Source organism: Panthera tigris, chromosome C2 (genome assembly GCF_018350195.1).
Source record: "Panthera tigris isolate Pti1 chromosome C2, P.tigris_Pti1_mat1.1, whole genome shotgun sequence".
Taxonomy (NCBI): Eukaryota; Metazoa; Chordata; class Mammalia; order Carnivora; family Felidae; genus Panthera; species Panthera tigris.
Window position 1 is genome coordinate 86,810,469 of NC_056668.1, and position 13,888 is coordinate 86,824,356.

At 42.7% G+C, this 13,888-nt stretch overlaps 1 pseudogene; it reads right to left on the reverse strand.

Annotated features, from left to right (window-relative positions):
• The window catches only part of LOC102968722, a 37,801-nt pseudogene extending 32,412 nt beyond the window's left edge, over positions 1–5,389 (reverse strand).
• Between the last annotated feature and the right edge of the window lie 8,499 nt (positions 5,390–13,888).

Consider the following 13,888-nt stretch of genomic DNA (forward strand, 5'->3'; position numbering starts at 1 on the left):
GTAGCATAATCCTGGGAAGAAAAGGCTAAAAGAGTCATCAGCGTTTAGGATTCTTGAGTCATCTGCTCCGTAGGCTATGGAGCATCAAAAGTCAGCCCCACACCTCACTACTGCCCAGGAGCTGTGCATTGGGAGTGGATCTGGAAGCTAAGAAATCTTCCTTTGATCCAGTATGAATTGCTTTCCTGGATGCACAGGAATGAACCATGCAGGAATGTGCAGAGGCATCCAAACCCTGGGCTGCTGTGGGTGTCAAACAGGATGGATAGAGACATTTCATTACTTGACCAGGTTCCCATGACCCTTTGCACATACCTTTATTTCTATACTTGTCACCCACAATTATTTTTTTTATGGCTTTGTCCTCCGCAGGAATAGGAATGCCTCTGGTAGGGTTGTAAACTGCCAGGGGCATCTTTCACATGGTAGCTGGTGTGAATGGTGCCTTCCTGAGGTGTGCAGTGCACAGCCTTAGCAGTCCTGCAGCAGCTCAGCTGGGGATGGGTTGGAGTGGGTGTAGTAGATTCACCTTGTGCATCTTTTTTTTTAACTTTTAAGTTTTTAAAATTTTTATTTATTTTGAGAGAGACAGAGACAGCATGAGTGGGGGAGGGTCAGAGAGAGAGGAGACAGAGAACCCCGAGCAGGCTCTGTGCTGCCAGTGCAGAGCCCGATGTGGGGCTCGACTCCATGAAATCATGAGATCATGACCTGAGCCAAAACCAAAAGTCAGATGCTTATCTGACTGAGCCACTCAGGTGACCTGCCTTGTACATCTTTTATCCTGACATCTGGTACATGGCACATACTTACTCAACAAATAGTTTTTGAATGAATGACACTGGCCCTATCATTTATTTTAAATTGATTTGGCCATTTTCCTAATCCTGTTATGATGAGCCCCCCCTGCTCCCTACCCCAAAGGATTGATGTTATTGATGTTTTTGTGCATCCAGCAAAACTCTTAGAGAGGTGAGCTCCCACATGGAGGGAGCTGGGGAGTATTCAGGCTGCTTAATGCCACTGGGGTCTTGCCTGCTGGAGTGAGTGGACCTGGGGAGATAGTTGTGTCTCTGCTTGACCCACTTTGGATGCTGAGAAACAACTCAGCGACCTTCTGGCCTCATTTTCAATGTCACAGATGTGGCCCTGGAAAAGGAACCAAGTTTATAGTTTCAGAATATAATAGCACGGAGTTTGGGTCACAGCTGCAGCAAAATCAGCCCAAAACAGACACACAGGATGTAAACAAAGTGGGAATGAATTCCGTCCGTTTTCCAAATTTGGAGTTTGGAGCTGAGGAGTGAGATTGTGGGTGGATGATCTGTTTTGGATTCTTCTGATTTCCTGAATTCATATTTCAATGAAGAGAAAGTTAGCCCTGAACGCTAATGGCAGCAGGATGGGAAAGCCCTCCAGTTGTGCCCTCACCCCTGAGTGTCTCCAGTTCAGGTGGGTAAGAAGTTACCCAGTGCCCCCCTTGGCGCAGGCTTGAGATGGCCTTCAGGGATTTTTCACCTTACACCACCAGCCTTGTGTTCTATGGGAAAAGAAGCCACCTCCTCCTATGGTTTTGAAGAAATTAAACTTCTGAATTCACCAGACCTGCTTCCTCTTTGTTGAAAAGGAACATAAAGGCATTTAGCAAATCCTTTTGTCCTGCAAGGCCTGGCTTCCAAAATCTATGGTGCTCCTGTTGATCCCAAATCATATAATTGGATGTCAGAGACTGAGTACTGAGTCTTTCTGCTTGACATTTCTGTGGTAAAAACTCTATCCCTCCTTATCTCTGCCTAGATGTCCCGGGATGCCTGTAGAGAAGAGATCACGCAGGTGAAGATGCAAAGGCAGAACTTCCATTACTGTATTTTCACAATGTTTTCTGTAGGGGCACCTGGTGGCTCAGTCAGTTGAGCATCTGACTTCGGCTTGTGATCTCACATGATCTCACAGCTTGTGAATTCGAGCCCCGCATTGGGCTCTGTGCTGACAGCTCAGAGCCTGGAGCCTGCTTCCGATCTGTGTCTCCCTTTCTCACGCTCTCTCTCTCTCTCTCTCTCAAAAATAAATAAAAGTTAAAAAAATGTTGTCTGTAATCACAGAATCCACGTCAAGGCAAGAGGCTCAACAAATCAGCTTCTTGAGGAGAGAAAACACTTCAGGAAGGAAATAGGAAGAGACACAGTACCAAGTGTTAGGACACGAGAATGTAGTTTGCGCTCAAATTTTCTCAGGCAGCTTATGTTGCTGTCTTACACCTGACCTCTCACCCCACACATCTGAATTACCTCACCCAAAATGGAAGCATGGCTGGGCACCTATCTGGTTTGTGAAATTAAGCTTTTATAGTTCTCTTCCTGAGGAGTGAATGGAAATTCATTTGGTTTATTAACAAAGGCTTAGTAAGGATCGACAGGCCATGCTATAAAACACAGCTTTGAAGAGGGTAAGTAGATCTTTGCATTTGGTGCTCAGGATCCAGTCAGGGTTATGACTTGCAGGGTTTCCTTTGCAGCACCCCCACCCCCCACCTTTGTTGTTAATTAGGCAGAGAAATGTGACCTAGATTTCTCAGCTTGGGTGAATCAGAGGGGGTAATCTATGAAGTTGCTGATTGTTTTTGCCTCTGTGGCTGCAAAGCCAGGCACCTAGTTGTGTGCTCTGGAAATAATACTGGTATAATATGTCTTTAAATGGAGGCCTGTTTCCCTGTTGCCAAAATAATGGGCATCTGATAATTTAACTCTGCCAATATTGGTAGGTAGTTCTGGGATTCAATTTATGATTAATAATTGGCACAGAGAACAAATTTGTTTTTCTAGCTGATTTGCTCCTTTGTAAATCATTAGGCATTTAAGGTGGGTAAGCTTGGGGGGCATCTGGGTGGCTCAGTGTGGGTGGCTTAAGCCCCTGACTTTGATCTCAGCTCAGGTCTTGGTCTCAGGGTCGTGAGTACAAGCCCTGCGTTGGGCTCCATGCTGGGTGTGGAGCCCACTTAAAAAAAAAAATAAAGTGGGTAATTTCACATGCTCTCTTCATTATCTTCAAAAGTTTCTGAATGGGTCAGGTTTCTGTAAAGGAAAGAAGAAAATAGGGATAGTTACTTCTAAATGGCTTAGAAATTGACATAAACTCAACTCTATCTAGCTTCAGCAAAAAATAAATTTATTGACTCATTTACCAGGGAAATATAGCCAGGAGTGGATAGCTTCAGGCACAGCTGGATCAGGGGTTCAAACATTATCATCCAGACAACTTTCCTGTATCTTTTTGCTTTTCCTTGTCTGTTTTACAGACACCTTAGAGGGGTGACAATAACCCAAGGCCCATATTCTCTAGCTTAGCAACCCTGAGTGAATATAGAAGGTTTCTCTTCCATTGCCCTGACATTCTCAAAGAAAATTCTCATTTGCTCAGGTGGGGCCTTGTATTCATCTTTGAATGAGTCCCTGTGACTGGAGGGATGGTACACGTGAACTGGACAGTCTGGGCCAATTACTCATCCCTGTGGTGGAAATGGCAGGTACTAACCCCGAAGAAGTTCCTTTATGTCTAATTGGCTATAATTAAGTCACATGCCTACCCCAAATCACACACTTGACTAAAGAGTGTGATGTTCTGATTGGCCAGGACTGAGTCTCCTGTGTCACTTCTGGAGACAGAGAAATAAGACAAGAATTGAGCGTGAAGGAGGAGCAGTACCGAAAGAAAATTGGGGCACCGACAGAAGGGAGAATAGAAGTTGGCTAGCTAAGGCCACAAATATTAAGAGACTTCAATGGAAGCTTGCATTTTTTAAAAGTAAGCTCTATGCCCAACACGGGGCTTGAACTTGCAACTGTGAGATCAAGAGTTGCATGCTCTACTGACTGAGCCAGCCGGGTGCCCCAGAAGCTCGCATTTATCGTTTACAATTTTGAGGTTGGATTTGTTTTCCCTTCTACGCAACATTATATTGAGATCTAAGGAAACATAAGCTTATCCAGATTATAAATACCTATACTAATAGAGCTTTTTTTTTATTTTTTTTATTTTTTTTATTTTTTTATTTTTTTTATTTTTTAATATATGAAATTTACTGTCAAATTGGTTTCCATACAACACCCAGTGTTCATCCCAAAAGGTGCCCTCCTCAATACCCATCACCCACCCTGCCCTCCCTCCCACCCCCCATCAACCCTCAGTTTGTTCTCAGTTTTTAACAGTTAATAGAGCTTTTTTGATTTTACAAAGTTCATCCACCAATCCCTATAACAACGACATGAAGTTTGTATCTGTTCTCATTCCACAGGTGAGGAAATGAAGGTATGGAGAGGTTAAACAACTAACCCCACACACAACTGTAACCAGAGGAGCTAGCACTCAAACCCAGGCTGTCAGATTCTATAGTTCCTGCCTTTTCCACTCTGCCCTGTGAGAGAAAAAGAACACTCAACAAAAGCAGGTCCAGTATGAATGAGAGCAGGGCATAGATTCAAGAGATAGTTCAGAGGAGTTAGCAGCAGACTGGAATGACTCACTGATGGTGGGTGGAGGTGGAGGTGGTGATGAAGGAGAGGAGATGACTCAGCCTTCCAGCTTGGATGACTGATGGGGTGGATGCTGCTGCCATTAATTAAGATATTGCTCACACGTGGAGATGATCCCCAGCCTCTCAGGTTCATCCCTCTTCTCAAGTCAGTTCTTGAGCCACTACTGATGAGCCCTAGGCAATAACCATCCCCCTTACTCCTATGCCTGTCCCTATCTGGTGGGGCTCCTTCCTCTAGCCCTGGGATTCAAAGGTATAGCTGGATCTAGCTTTTATGGTGGTCTAGCAGCCTAGCCTTTACATCTTCTCTCAGAGTGCCTCCGGGACTCAGGTTTCTTTGCTGCCAACTTGGACTCTAGGAGCTTGATGACCCTGGGAGTGAGTCCTGGTGCTTGAGCAGCCAGTTTCAGAACATAGTAAGCTGCCTCAGTTTCTCCTCCTTAGTTTTAGTATTCTAGTGCTGCCTTGAGAATGGGTCTAATGGCTGGGCCCTACTTCTGTCTGATTTTCTGGCATGTTGATTAGGGCCATACCTCACATGGACAAATATCCCTCAGTGATGTGCTATAATCTTGACTTCTGAATATTGGCCACAGCTGGGATGCCCCAGAGTGTCACTCTGCTTGACTATTTGCATGGCCAAGGGTCAATAGGCTTGCCTCTTCCAAGGCTCTTAGATCCTGCTTCCCCCAGTTGGGTGTCCCTTCCATAACCATCAGGTTTGTTCTTGTTCCTGTTGCTGACCAAACTTTCTCCCAACCTCTGAGCCTTTGCACTGGCTGTGTCCCTGCCTGCAGTGCTCTGCTTCCTGGTCTGCTTGGCTTTTCCTTGCCATTCAGGTCCCAGCTTAAATGCCATGTTCCCATCCAATGTAGCCTGCCCTCTTCCTGATCTCTTTCCACATCATCATCCCATTTCTCTTTCCTCATCACATTAATGTATTTGGAATTCTTCCATTTGGGTCTTTGTTTCTTATCTGTTTCCTCGCTAGGATGAAAGCTCCCACAAGGTAGGCACCTCCCCTCTTGTGCTCACTGTTATATTGGAAGGCTTAGAACAGTGCCTGCTACACAGTAGGTGCTCAATAACCTATTTCTAGAATGGTATTGAATGACTCTTGATCGCTGAGACCACATCATGTCTGGTCTACGCCAGGGAAGGAGATGAGATGGACCTTGTGCTGGCTGAACTGGAGGGCTGTCCACTTGGAGCCGTCCAACTCCCTGTGCCAAAACTGCCCACCTGGTCTGTCAAGCAGACTCCTAGATTCAGTTCAGAATTTTCCTCTCAAACACCTTTCCTTGCCCTCACCTCGAGAGTGGTACTAGTCATTCCTCTTCCTTGCTCTGGTAGAAGCTCTTCCCAATATTTAATTATACACCATCACATAGCCTTGTGTACTTGTTTGCTAGCCTTTCTTCCCAGTTGGACTGTGAGCTTTTTGCCAGCTGGAAATCTGCAGGGTTTGTCTTTGGATCCCTGGTGTCTAACACAGAGTTGCAATTCAATCCTACAATTATTTGCGTGGGAATATACAAGTTGGAGAATGCATGAGGAAACTAGGTGTGTGAATCTGGTATGCAAGAGATAAGTCCAGATTAGTGACGCAATAATTAAATTAACTGATTTAACAGCCATTTATCCAAGAATCATGTCACTAGAGAAAAAAGTCTTTGAAATGTGGGCCATTCCATTGCAAAAGAGCTCACGTCATTATTATCGTGTCAAGTTACGTTTATCTGAGCCAACCTCTTATTCATATCCTATTCACACGCTCCTATTCACAAGCCTGGGATAGAAATCCGGAGTTGTGTCCTGACCCACTTGGGATAACTCCAGAGTCATGGTTCTGACGTTCTAAGCTTTTGAATGACTCTATTTTCATCTAACCTGAGTTACAGTCACTAGCTTTTGTGAGACCAGCCTCATCAATCATAATAGTGTCTGTGCTGGGGAGGATCCCTACCTCATTGCACCCACATGCAGATTTAATGACATACAACCTAAGGGTGAGCTCAGGCTCATTCTATTCACGTTTGATTCACTGCATCCTTTGGTCCAATGTGTTATCACAGATTTGAGATCCAAAGCCATAATTCAGTTGGTAATTTTATGTAACGCCATCCTGGAGATGAAAGTTTAACTGTGAAAGAAAATCAGTTGTTTATTCACTAACCACTTGCAAGTTGTGGATTACACGGCAGGCCTTGTGCTTGGGCCTGAGGACAAGGATGAGTAAGATCAAGTCCTTGTCTTTGGGGAGCTGACAGTCAAAAGGACAACACGAGACAAAAGGGTAGATGATTTTAGTCTGATTTGGGAGGGCCATGTTAAGGTGAAGTCTTGGGGGATGAACACAAACTGGTCAAAGGATGGAGGCAGGGAGGGGACGGCAAGAACAAAAGACAGGGAAGCATGGACAGGGAGTGGCATGAGACCAAAGCAGAGCAGGCTCTGGCCCATGTAAGGCTCTTGAATTTAACCTTCAGACTGTTTTCCAAAATATATTTTATTTTATTTATTTTTTAAATGTTAATTTATTTTTGAGAGAGTGCAAGTGGGGGAAGAGCACGGGAGGCGGGGCGGGGGGGGAGGGGACAGGCTTTTTCACTTACAGCAGGCAGCCCACGGGGGCTTGAACTCATGAACTGCAAGATCATGACCTGAGCTGAAGTCAGATGGTCAGATGGTCAGAAGTCAGATGGTCAACTGACCGAGCCCCTCCAAAATAGATTTTAAAGAATACTTGTTTTGTGTGATAACTGCTTTTGCACTGTAAAAGGGTTTATGATTAGCCAAATTTGGGGGAACGCTGACTTAAATGGCAGTATTAATACTGTCCAGTTGGTACCTGATTTTCCTGAGCACTGTGTGTTATCCTGTGATAGGCAGGGGAATACAGGGAAGAACAATATATACTGTCCCATGCTCATGGAGCTTGCCAGGCCAATGAGGAAAGTAGGAATTAAACAAATAGCTACAAATGATTTGTTAAGTCTATACAAATGAGAAAAGTCCCAGAAAGGAGACTGTGTTATAGGATGTAGGATAGAGTGGTTAATAAGAGCAAGAACTGACATTGTTTTAGCCCTGCCATGAAGCAGACATTGGGCTAAGAGCTTCGTAAGCATTATTATGTCTAAACAAAGCTAACTGGGACAATACGCGAATACGCTTTTTTCATTTCCTAATGCTGGACACAGTATTAAGGCATTTCCCAAGTGGATCTGACCATGGTATAGTTTTTTCACAGAACACCCATTCAATTGTATGGCAATTTTGGCATAGGGAACCATTGAGGGGTTCTCAAATGGGGAGAGATATGGTTAGGTTTAATTTTCCAAATGGTAGAAAACATTTACTTTGTGATCTTGGTGGCTTAGAAGTGGTCAGAGATTTTAGAAAAAGTTTAGGGATCCTCAACCTTGTCAATAAAATACAATTACCTTCACTTTTTGAAATACTGACCTATTAAATCTGAGTTTCCTAGAGCAGTCTGTAGTTTATAAAACCTCTGGGTACACAGGAAACTAGTAACGTTGGTTGCCTCTGGAGAGGGGTCCTGGGTGGCTGGACTACAGGGACAGGAGGAAGACTCCTCACTGTAGAGTGGTGAGCCACGGTTGTATATTACCTATTATAGAATAAATGTGTAAAGTAAAAAAATCCTTCTGGGTGATCTAGATGTAGCCAGGATAAAGAATCACTGGTGGAATTAATTAGTGAATTAAAAAAAATGTGGGGTGCCTGGGTGGCTCAGTCAGTTGAGAGTCTGACTCTTGATTTCAGCGTAAGCCATGATCTCACAGTTCATGAGATTGAGCCCCGCATCTGTGCTGTCAGCACAGAGCCTGCTTGAGATTCTCTCTCTCTCTCTCTCTCTCTCTGCCCCTCTCCCCTGCTTACACACACACTCTCTCTAAATAAATAAGTAAATAAATAAATAAACATTAAAAAATAAAAACAAAATAATGTGAAACAAGTGATTAAAATTTCCTATTACAAGTAAGATGTGCTAGATAGATTTGATCATTAATCTTAAATGCTTAAAGAAAGTAACTCCCTAGAAATGGGGAAAGGAGGTCAGACCATGAGGGATAAAAGAGACAGAAAAAGGGAGAGCAGAGGCCAAAGACTAAAGTTTTCTGGTGGACAGCAACAGTGTGGACTGTTGGAACCCTGATGTTTCTACTCACTAGCTGATGAGCCATGGGACTTGGGGGCGTTTCTTAGTCCTCCCCGGTCCCCATTCCTCACTGTAACATAGGAATAATATTAGCTGCCTTAAAGGGTCGTTGGGAAAATCAAAGGAAATAATGAATGAAGGTTTTACACACACACACACACACACACACACACACACCCTTACTGTCTGGTTTAAGAGAGAAGAAGAGAGGAAAGGGTAGACCTTGACATCTTTGTAGGGAGAGTGGAGGATGGAAGTTATAAAAGTGGAGACAGATCAAGATCCTTCAGAGGACAGAAAAGGAGGAGAACTCTTTTCCTCTGGGAGGAAAAGGAAGAAGAGGGTGGGCGGGTAAAGAGGTGAGGTGGCAACAGACATTTCAAGAGGGAGGAGGGAAGCTGAAGGAGATGAGTTAAAAAATCTTACTCTTCTTCTCTGCAAAGGAAGAGGCAAATTGGGAATTTCATCAAATGTTTCAAATACTCACAATATTGGACACACAAAAGCCACGTGTTTTGGTTAAAATAAATTGGTGCCAGTCTGCATATCTGATAAAAATATAGGCAACCTCCCTGCTGTGTCACCTCCCTGCTTTTTCTTTTTCTTTTCTTTCTTTCTTTTTTTTAAATTTAAATTCTAGTTAGTTAACATAGAGTGCAATACTGGTTTCAGGAGCAGAATTCAGTGATTCATCACTTACATACAACAGCCAGTGCTCATCACAAGTGTCCTTCTTAGTACCCATCACCCATCTAGCCCATCCCCTACCCTCCTCCCTCCATCAACCCTCAGTTTGTTCTCTATCATGAAGAATCTCTTGTGGTTTATTTCCCTTTCTTCTCTCCCCCACCCCTTCCCATATATTCATCTGTTTTGTTTCTTAAATTCCACATATGAGTGAACTCTTATGGTATTTGTCTTTCTCTTATTGACTTATTTCACTTAGCATAATACACTCTAGCTCCATCCATGTTGTTGCAAATGGCAAGATTTCATTCTTTTTGATGGCTGAATAATATTCCATTGTATGTATATACCACAGTTTTTTTATTCGTTCATTAGTCGATGGATGTTTGGGTTCTGTCTGTAATTTGGCCATTGTTGATAATGCTGCTATAAACATTGGGATGCATGTACCCCTTCGAATCTGTATTTTTCCACTCTTTGGATAAATACCTAATAGTGTAATTGCTGGATTGTAGGATAGTTCTATTTTTAATTGTTTGAGGAACCTCTATACTGTTTTCCAGAGTGGCTGCACCAGTTTTCATTCCCACCAGCAGTGCAAGAGGGTTCCCCTTTCTCCACATCCTGCCAACACCTGTTGTTTCTTGTGTTGTTAATTTTAGTTGTTATTGTTATGCCCAGAATTCGTGATCCCCAAAGACCACCAGGGAGCTGAGTCCGATGAAAAAGCAAAGGGCCTTTATTTGAGCTAGCTCGAGCTCAATCCCCTACCTGCACCGACGCAGCGGTGAGATGCCGGGGAGAGAGAGCGAGCTTCAAAAGCACAAAGGTTTCATTGGGGTCTAGGGGCAGTTGGAGAGGTAATGGCTGTGGCCTCAGCCGATTGGCTGGGGAAGGGTCGGAGTCCTGTTACGCAGGTTGCCGGGCATGTTTTGATCGCGAAGTTTGAATGGGTGAGCAGGAGGTTACTCAAGGGGAGGAGGCGTGGTCAAGGTGGAGGACACAGAACAAGATGGAGTCAGCTGGCATAGGTCTGCCCTTTCATTATGACGGGTGTGAGGTGGTATCTCATCATGAGTTTGATTTGTATTTCCCTGATGATGAATGATATTGAGCATCTTTTCAAGTGTCTGTTAGCCATCTTGATGTCTTCTTTGGAAAATTGTCTATTCATGTCTTCTGCCCATTTCTTAACTGGGTTGTTTGTTTTCTGGGTGTTGAGTTTGATAAGTTAAAAAAATTTTTTTAATGCTTATTTATTTTTGAGAGAGGGAGAGAGAGAGAGAGTGGAGGAGGGAAAGAGAGGGAAGGAGACAGAATCCAAAGCAGGCTCCAGGCTCTGAGCTGTCAGCACAGGGCCTGATGCGGGGCTTGAACCCACCAGCTGCGAGATTGTGGCCTGAATCGAAGTTGGTCACTTAACTGATTGAGCCACTCAGGTGACCTGAGTTTGATAAATTTGTTATAGATTTTGGATACTAACCCATTTGCAGATATGTCATTTGCAAATATCTTCTCCCATTCCAAAGATTGTCTTTTAGTTTTGTTGATTGTTTTCTTGACTTTGCAGAAGATTTTTATCTTGATAAAGTCCCAACAGTTCGTGTTTGCTTTTGTTTTCCTTGCCTTTGGCGAAGTATTTACTAAGAAGTTGCTCTGGCTGAAGTCAAAGAGGTTGCTGCCTGTGTTCCCCTCTAGGATTTGGATGGTTTCCTGTCTCACATTTAAGTCTGCCATCCTTTTGAATTTATTTTTGTGTATTGTGTAAGAAAGTGGTCCAATTTCATTCTTCTGCATGTTGCCATCCAGTTTTCCCAACACCATTTATTGAAGAGACTGTCTTTTTCCATTGGATATTCTTTCCTGCTTTACTGAAGATGAGTTGACCATATGGTTGTGCACCCATTTCTGGGTTTTCTATTCTTTTTCATTGATCTATGTGTCTGTTTTTGTGCCAGTACCATACTGTCTTGATGACTACAGCTTTGTAACATAGCTTGAAATCTGGAATCCTGATGCCTCCAGTTTTGTTTTTCTTTTTCAGGACTGCTTTGGCTATTCAGGGTCTTTTGTGGTTCCATACAAATTTTAGGATTGTTGATCTACCTCTGAGAAGAATGCTAGTGGTATTTTGATAGGGATTTTATTAAATGTGTAGATTGCTTTGGGTAGTATAGACATTTTAAAAATGTTTACTTATTTTTGAGAGAGTGAGAGAGAGAGACAGAGTGTGAGGAGAGGAGGGGCAGAGAGAGATGGAGACACAGAACCTGAAGCAGGCTCCAGGCTCTGAGCTGTCAGTACAGAGCCCGATGCGGGGTTTGAAGTCACAAACCATGAGATCATGACCTGAGCCGAAGTCAAATGCTCAACCAACGGAGCCACCCAGGTGCCCCTGGGTAGTACAGAAATTTTAACAATATTTGGTCTTCCAATCCATGAGCATGGAATGGTTTTTTTTCCATTTCTTTGCGTCCTCTTCAATTTCTCTCATAAGTGTTCTATAGTTTTCAAAGTACAGATCTTTCACCTCTTTAGTTAAGTTTATTCCTAGGTATGTTATTGTTTTTCCTGCTTCTTTTTCAATCTTCTGTCACAAATATCTTCAAGAGGACATTTATTCATTCAAGCCTTTTATTTTGAGCCTACTGTGTGGCAGGTCCTAGAAGACCAGGGAGGTCAACATACTGAGGACAGTGTGGGGTGATAAGGATGAGGAGGGGGTGGGGAAGCAAAGCATAGCTTTGCTCTTCTTATGCATGGTATGTGAACTTAGAAACTCAGAGAAGGCTGGATGTTTTCAGCCTGAAATTCCAATTTCAGGTAGGAATTGTGTGGGCTTCTCTTTGTATAGCACATTGAAACGGACTTATTTCCCTAAATGAGCCGATTGAGATGGGATACAAATCCACTTGAATAGACATGTTCCCTGTGGCCCAAGAAAGATGATGGCACTCTGTATGGAAAAGCGTGGAAAAGAATATGTTGAGTCAAGCTTAAAAAAAATTCCTGCAAAATAATTGTCCACTTTCTTAACAACAAGGATAACAGTAGTAGTAGTGTTCAACCCCTTCAGACCCAATGCCTCCTTCATAGCAAATACTTTACTATTCTGAAATGAGATTCATTGATGATATAACCTACCCATATACATTTAAAAAATAACATAATGTGCAAACTTTATTATATGGGGAAATTAAAATTAAGTTACCATTAAATATGTAATTCTCCATGTAAATACTTGAGCATGGCTACATCAGTAGTACAATGAAATACACAGATAGTGACACCTATATGGATAATCACTGTGCATGTGGCAGCTGGCAATGTAGGTCAATTGGGTATTTTATTATATTAGTAACTTAAATGCCAATTCAAACAGCTTTGCTGATGGTGGTGTGATTTCCTCAAATGTGAAGAACTTTTGATGAATTTCTGGACAAAGTGGGTACACATGTCTCTGAATTTACACCATAGATGCATTTTTGGAAAATTCAGTGGATATTGAAAAAGGTGCAAAACAAACACAGATATTTTGTGTTTATATGTAAAATGAAGTTAGGTTTTAGCTCAGATCATTATAAACACGCTTTTCATCTACATGAATGCCCACTGACACATGGAAAGTTCCATGGCACTCAGGGCAGTTCTTTGTTGTGTGGGACTTTGTTGTAACTTGCCGGACATCTGCCCCATCTGGCTGTCTCCTCCAATCATAAGGACAACCAAGAAACACTCCACAGATTTCCAAAATGCCCACCAGGGGGTGGCACCATCCCCTTTGAGAACCATAGCAGCAGAATATGAATGTACTGGGAGAAGCTCACTAAATGCTTGTTGAATAAAATGATTACAAACCTTGAGGATCCCCACAGCCAACATTTAGAACTTTAATTCACACTGTGGAGAGCCTGTAGATATAAATGGAAGACCTAGACAGGGATAGCCAAATGTTTTCATCTTTCAAGCCCACCTACCCCAATTGGTTAGAAGTAGTTGCCCTTAACATCATATAGAGAATAATTTTCGAGGTGGTGTCCATCTCATTCAATCGCTCCAGAATGATTGATGGAGCACACGTGCTAGGCATGGTCCTAGGAGCTGGAGATACAGTAAAGAATAAAACAGACACAGATTTGGGCCCTCACAGAGCTAACATTTTGAGTTCAGGAGGAGCTGACATAAAGGTGTCTGCCATGAGATCAGGAACCCACTGGCCACAAATGTGTCTTACCTGGAACAGAAGAGTTAACCTGAGTCATTACTAACCCAGGAACTCTCCTGGAATTTTATTAAAAAAAAATTAAGTTTCTGATACTCATCCATTTTCCTATCATTTGTCTTTTTTTCCTCAGAAAGAGAAATAGCAAAAAACAACAAAACAAAACAACCCAGACAACTTCTAGTTAATTGATAATTCTGATTGAGTTCTAGTGAATAGAGTTATTCGATAGTTTGTAAAGATGTATTAAAATTAATGAAGA